This window comes from Alligator sinensis, unplaced genomic scaffold (genome assembly GCF_000455745.1).
Source record: "Alligator sinensis unplaced genomic scaffold, ASM45574v1 scaffold665_1, whole genome shotgun sequence".
Taxonomy (NCBI): domain Eukaryota; kingdom Metazoa; phylum Chordata; order Crocodylia; family Alligatoridae; genus Alligator; species Alligator sinensis.
Window position 1 is genome coordinate 1502589 of NW_005842034.1, and position 7505 is coordinate 1510093.

Consider the following 7505-nt stretch of genomic DNA (forward strand, 5'->3'; position numbering starts at 1 on the left):
CCTTCTAACCCCCGCGTCCCTGGGACAAGGGGTAAGATTACAGATATAATGACCTCCTATCCCTAACGTTTCTTAAACTATCAGAACTCCATACTTCAGTACTGCTTGCTTGGCCCTTCTGTTAATACTGCTTTTAGGGCAGGATGTCATTGAATTAAATTGTTCAGTGGCAAGTTCAGTAATTGAATATAATTGTTTAAGTAAATGGCTTGTTTTAAAGAAATGATAAGCAGAGTATTAATTCTTGTGACTTGCGCTGAATGAAAGTGAACAAGTGGGGTATTACTTTTTGTAACTTGTGTTACATGAGATTATAATGAAACTTCACTTTGAATGTACTTGTGCAATCAGGCTTATTTTAGTGCATGCATGCACATGAAAGAAATACTTCAAGCACTAGAACAAAAGTCCATCTGGGCATACTTTAACTCTGTGCACATATTTTTTTTCTTATGAATAAAATATACTCATCATTGCTCTAGTTTTTTTCCAATCACTAAGAGCATCCAGTAGCTTAAATTATTCATCATATTTGGGAAACTGTCCATCTACACTTAGCTAATAATTATCTGCCAATAATAACAATCACAGAAGAGCCTCACTGAGGGCCTGATGCAAAGATGGATTTAAATATTGAAATCAATATCCATGTTGTTAAAGTTAAATATGTGCTTGCAGCTTGCTGAATTGGGGCCTCATAGCCCATATCTTTTAAAACATACTGTTCCTTAATATCCAAGGAAGGAAATGAGTTTTTAGATTGGCGGTCTGGTCTGATCCAGAATCAAGTCCATGAACTCACATTAGTAATGAATACGGTGTCTCCTGTGTAATTAAAGGGGTCACAGATAGCATTAGCTTATTTCTAGGTTAAAAAATAAAAGGAATTTCTTACCTCCCTGAGTGACTGGTGGAAACACAGGTATTTTGTAGTTCTTTACTTTGAAAAATAATTCTCTTAATTTCCTGATTATCAGAGATTACACAAGAGCTGCTAAATATAAAGAATCAATTTTTCAAATCACATTTCTTTTACACTAATTATTTAAGAGGTCAGCTTTATTGGGATTTCACCTCCCCCAAAACCCCACCCCCCATAAAAAACAAAACAAAATAACAAACCCAAAGCCCAATCCCACCATGTCAAATCCACTGTTAGAAAGTTAGTTGCTTGTAATCATAAAGTAGTCACTTCTTATTTTACCTGTTAGCATACAGTCATCATCCATGTCTTCATTACTTGGAACTTATATTGTAAAGATTACTTGCCGAAACATGCTACAGAATTCTCCTGGTCAAAACCATCTGTCTCCTTAGTTTTGTACAAACACCTTTATAATCTTAATTCCTATTTACTGAAAGTATTAAAAGCTATACAACCCAGTCCTGTTTTAGGCATGAAGTGCTGATTCATGCATGTATGATCCAACTGATCATTTGTGATGATCTATTCTGATCACTGGCATAACAAAGGGAATAGAATTTCATTAAACCCAGTTTATTTTTGACATAGTTTTTGGCACAGTTGGAAACAGTGATTCCCACAAGAGTGGTGTGGCACTTTCTCTGGGACATAACTAAATAAAATCTCTTTTGTGCAAGGCCGTTTCTAGTTGAGAAGTTTCAAATTGTTATTTTTTTTCCTTTAGAAGGACAAACAGGTCTCTATAAAACTTTGTTGAATGCTTTTGTTTCACATTAGCATATGGTATAAACTGAGATGATAGTAAATTTGCTATGGCATAAACTGAGACTTCCAAAACCTCAATGGGAACTTAAATTTAGAGGGATGAATTTGAAATAATGTTTGTATTGACCACAGCTATCTCTTTCAGTGTGCTGTGTGTTAAGCAAAATGTCTTCCTTGTTAATGACTTACAAAGAAACCTTTTAGAGCTGAACTACTGCTTCTGTCAATAATCAGAATTAAGAAAAAAAAAAAAAAGGAATCATGCTCTGGGTTTAATACCTCACATACCTGCATGTAGATAAGTGAGATGCCATCATTTTGTTGTGCTGCTAGCATTTCAATTTAAATATACATTGATAAAAAAGGTTCAAAGCTTCCTGGTTTTACCAAAGGAACTTTGCTGACCAAAAGAAAAGAGGAAGTTAAATATAAATGGCAGGAAAGCTTTTAAGCTTTTCCTGTTTTTAATGCCTCATACAGTATTTAGTGTACTTTATCTCCACTCAGGGGCAGCTACCAATTACAAAGACATCTACTTCAATCTCCACAGGAGATGTCAGTCCTGGACCTCAGATTCCAGGGACATTTGTAGCTGCATGCTTGCTAATACATACACTGGTAAACATGATGGCCAGCTGTTTAAAATGCAACTATTATTGTGCAACCACAGAAGTATCCAAACTGGCATTTTACATGTGTATTTTTTTCAGAGTCTCTATAAGACTAAAGCTTTAAAGACCTTTGGATTAATTTGTATGTTTTCTAGAGCTTGAATGATTAATGAAATGATTAATGCTGCATCATAAGCGATGACTTACAGTCAAAGGGAGAAAAAGAGATAAAATCTGGATATTTAATACCTTTTTTATAGAAGCCTTTATAGAATTTCAAGGCTTTTCTTGTGGGGAAGTTAAAGATGCATAATACTTACGTTATTGTTTGAAATGAGGGGCAGACAGTTTGGTATGTGGTTTTAATATTTTAAATACATTGGCTCCATAGAAATAAATATAAAACTTCAATGTCATAAGTATGGAAATGTAAGAAACAATCCTTCTGTATAAAGCTCTGCCTTGCATCACAGAGAGGTTGCCTACATTGCCTGCTTTGCAGAAAGTTTCATTCTAGAATGAAAGTTTAACAATATTCCCATGTACCACATACAGCAATGGAATTAGAAATTTACCAACCTAAGGGCAAATTTCACTTCCTTTATCTGCACTGAAGATTTTCACTGCATATTCTGTACTCATTTAGGCCTGGAACTCCCATCGTTGCCAAAGGGAGTTCCAATGCATAATAGAGTAAGCACAGAATATCCAACAGTGAAAGGCAATCAGAGATGACAGATTTGTCCTATGGTGTGTTCTGCCCTAAATTTATTTGCTATTCTGAATACTTATACAGTGTATCTCTGAACAGTTCCAGAGAATTGTAACCAACTGCATAGCAAGCAAAGAAACAGGTCTGATCAGCTTGTTGAACCACGGTAATATAACCTAAAAAATCATGCGCGTGTCTTTGAAAATGAAAGTAGAAAACATTGTATATTGCCCTATTCTGGCAAAGTTCAGGATTAAATACCTGTTTAAAAAAAAGAAAGTAAGTCGTGCTGTTGAGTTTATACAGGTCTTAATTTTTCTAATTTTAAAAGAAATATCCTCTATAATAGTCCTTGAATAAAAGACTAGGAAAATATATTTTTTAGAGTTAATAAAAAGTGAAAAAGGAACCAGGAAGAAAGATTTACTGTGATCAGACAGTGCAATGATTGCAGGCAAGAGCAATAATGGCTGCCAATTATGTATTCCATTCAAGCTTTTCTTTGAAGTAGAAAATTTGGTGAACTAAAATATGGTAGGTGGAGCTACTGGGGAGAGAAACAGCTTCAAAGAGCATCCAGAGTAAATAAACTGCTTGTAAAAAAAAAATGAGAAGAAAACTAGAACAGAGGAGTGTAAGCAAACGGGCTAACCAGAGCGCAACAATCTATAAGAAAAAAAAAACTTCAGTTACTTCTCGAGAGAATCTTATTTTAATTCTTCAGTAAGGAAGTAATAAAACGACCATAGCAAGTATGGAATCTGATCAGTGTCATACTGCAGACAAGCCTTTAGAGACAACTTTCATTTTGAGAAAAAAAGTATTTAATTACTATAAGTCAAGTTCTACTCCCAGTAACACTGCTGGAGTTGCAGAGCAATAAGGGGGTATCTTAATGCTGCAAACAAAAACCAGTACATAGGGATAAAGAACTAGGTAGTGAATTATATTAGTAATAGAAAATTAATTGGGTTGGACCTATATAACTGATAATGGAATTTTCCAATATAGTTGTAATTTGGAGGGGTTGCACAGGAAGCTCCTAGTGAGTCCCATGGCAGACAAGGTTCTTTGGCTAAATCCGTTATCTTTTATTTGAAGGCCAACTGAAATGAGTCTCTGCATTTCAGTTATCTAGCACCTATTGTAAAAGATTCTTCTGCCTTTCTCTCCTGACATGCCCTAATGGCTTCACTGTTTGCTCAAGCCCTCTCGCCTAAGTTGAACATCTGATTTTTCCTATTTGCAATAAAAATCTATAATTTTTTTTTTTTATAAAATGCAACCATTGATCAGATTCTAAGGACATGTGTAGTAAATTGCAACAAACCACATTTTGAATTCAGTATAAGTTTTGTGTGAATAAAAACTAAGCAAAAACTACTAGGATTTTTCTCTAAAGAAGATTATTCATTTTCTTGAGCTGGTCAGAATTCTCCTTAAAGCTTTTTAGCCAATTTTTTTTTTTTTTAAACAAAGTTTGAAAAAGAAAAGGAATGCATTTTTCATTAAATTAAAAAAAAATCTCTTCTGAAATTATTAATTATCTGACAAGATATAGAGCTATTTTGAAGATTTTTTACGTTGTATAGTGAACTGTGGCCTAATTGGCAAAAACAAAAATGGAATTTTTTTATCAGCCCTAAATGTCAACAAATCATAACCGATGCAACTAAATATCTCCTTTATCATCCCAAGACATTCAGCACCAACAAGCTAGATTTTAGATGAACAGACCTTAGAAGATATTGTGAAGGTCAACAAAGAAGTTCTGTCAGCAAAGTATTAGCAAATTCAAACTTAAGCTCCCATTGATAAAAAATGTTTTATTACAGCCCTAGACACTAGATCTTAAGCCTATTAAAGTACTTCAGTATTAGATCCCAATTTCAGGACAAAATGTGAGGAAAGTTGCAGTTTCTAAAGCAGCTGAAACCAAATAATCAAACTAATCCTCCTCCTCTACTTAACCATAAAAAATTGTCTTCTGGGCTTTTTATTTATTTATTTTTTTAAAGATTTCCTGTAGTATCAGAGGTTGGCCACATCTGTTAGATGTGTGGGATGGTACGCCGAGCTGATATGAAGAATCCTCTTGGCTGTCAGACTAGGGTGTCTTGTTCACATGGTCAGAATCATAATTATTTGTCAAAATGGGATTGACAATTGCCTCCCTCCCCCTGCAGATTAGCAGGGGCTCTTGAACTATTTTTTCACCTTTTGTAGCAGGGGGATTGGTTTAACTGCTGAAATCATCTGGGTATACCTTACCTAATCAATTCCTTGCTGTTGTGGAGATCTTGGGTGCTGGCACACGGTACTCAGTGTGCTATTGGCTTTTTTTGCCACAGGAGTGCACTATTGATTTATATTCAACTTGAAGTCTACCATAAGACCTGTGTCCTTTTCTTGAGTATTGCAGCCTAGGGAGCCATTCCCTGATTTTGTGCATTTGGTCTATCTTATGTGCAATACTTTGTACTTGTCCTTATTGAACATCACTAAATTACTTTAAGACCATTATTTCCATTTTATCAAGATCCTCTACCCAGTCTGCAACTGCTCAGTTTATCATCATCTGCAAATTTACAAGTAGGCACTTTAATTTTATTCTTCAACCACCCATCTTTCCCCTGGGAAGCCCCATTTGATACCTCCTCTCAGACATCAAATCATCCAATTACAAGAGGTTAACCAGTTAGCTTATCTATCTTGTGGTACTTTCATCTAGACCGGGGCGGGCAATTATTTTAGGCAGAGGGCCGCTAACTGAGTTTTGGCAAGCCATCAAGGGCCACATGACGGGCAGCCAGGGGCATCTAAATATTAATTTTCTAAATTTTTTAGGGGCCCTGCAGATCGGATAGAATGGCCTGGCAGGCCACATCTGGCTTGCAGGCCACATTTTGTCCACCCCTGATATAGACTGTCTTTTCTTAGTTTAGTAATGAGAATGCCATAGGAGATGGTGCTAAAGTCCTTTCTAAAGTCAAAGTGTATCCAATCCACTGCTCTCCCCCATCCATAAAACTTGTCCCCTTGTTACAGAAGGAGATTAGTTTGGTTGAGCTTGACTTGCTCATGATAAATACACGATGGCTATTCCTGATCACCTTGTTTGGATAACCTCTGACTGAAATGTCAGTTTCCAATTTTTGTCCTCCTTTTTCAGCCAGCATTCTGGATTTCAGTTTGGTAGTGTCATGGCGGTGCCTGCGGGAGGGCCGTGAGCTCCCTGAGGTCCCTCGCACTGTGTCAAGGCCGGCCCAAGGCACCCTCTTATTCTTGCCCACCACGTCTTGCTGGTAAATATAATAGGGAGGCTACCTTACTCCTCCTTGGGCACGGCTACTAGAGACCTCTGTCCCCGCGGTTTTCCCGGACTCTTGTGGTCTCCTCATATGATGGGTGCTACTCGGGAACCCCAGCCTCATGGGCTACACGTGGCTCCTACCAGCCCCTAATACCACGCCCCAAGCCTCACAGATGGGACAGACGTTGTCCGGTCAAAATACACACCCGCTTTCTCGGGTCCTCCTCTGTAATCTGGCCTGCTCTAGGGCCTTCTCCGTATGTCTCTATGCTAGTGTCCCTTCCTGGGACTCTTAGTAACACCGCCCCTCTCTTGGGACTCTTGAGGCCCCCTCTGGGCCTTCTCTAAAATAATCTAGTCCACTTTGGGACGTCCTCCCGAGCCACCGGTCTTTTAGGCCCACCGCACTACTAACCTCTCGTTGGCCGGGCACACTGTGCTGCTATCCCCTTTTCCTGGGGACCACCGCAGCACTGCCCTTTCTATCTCCTTCCGTCTGGCTCCACCGCAGCACCCTGCCCCTGTCCTGGGTTTTCCGTAGTGCTAGACTGTTACCGGGCTCGCTACGCCCGTCCTCAGCTTCTCAATCTTGTCCCCCTGGGGCCTCTCACATATTGCCCCCTTGGGCCTCTCAAACATTGCCCCTCTTGGGCCTCGCAATGGTCCCCCTTCTCTGGGACCTTCCAGGCCCCCGCTGGGCTCCTTAATAATACCGCCCCCTGTTTGGGGCTCTCTATGCCCACCCTGGGCTTCCTACTAAAATAGCCCCTCTCTCTGGGACTTGCTGTGCCCACACTGGGCTCTTTAAATTCCCCCCTCTGGGCTGGGGTCTACACACCCCGTAAGTTGCACCCCTACTGGTGTCGGGGTCCTCACACTTCTGTGAGCCCCCCTATGCGTACTGTGCCCTCACTGGTGCTAGGGCCCCCACACCACTGTGGGTCCCTTTATGAGGATAATGTGCCCTCTTGGTGCTAGGGCCCCACCCCTCTGGGGTCCCTATGAGGTCTCCTCCAACCCCTTATAGCCTCACCCAAACTACAGGTGTAATACAAACACTAAAGCAAACACCAGCCTCCTGGCTATAACCAAACAAAAGGCACTAGGCCATAACCACATAAGCCTCCTGGCTGTAATTTAACATCATTGCTCCAGCCTCTGGAGCTCTCGCGAGCTATA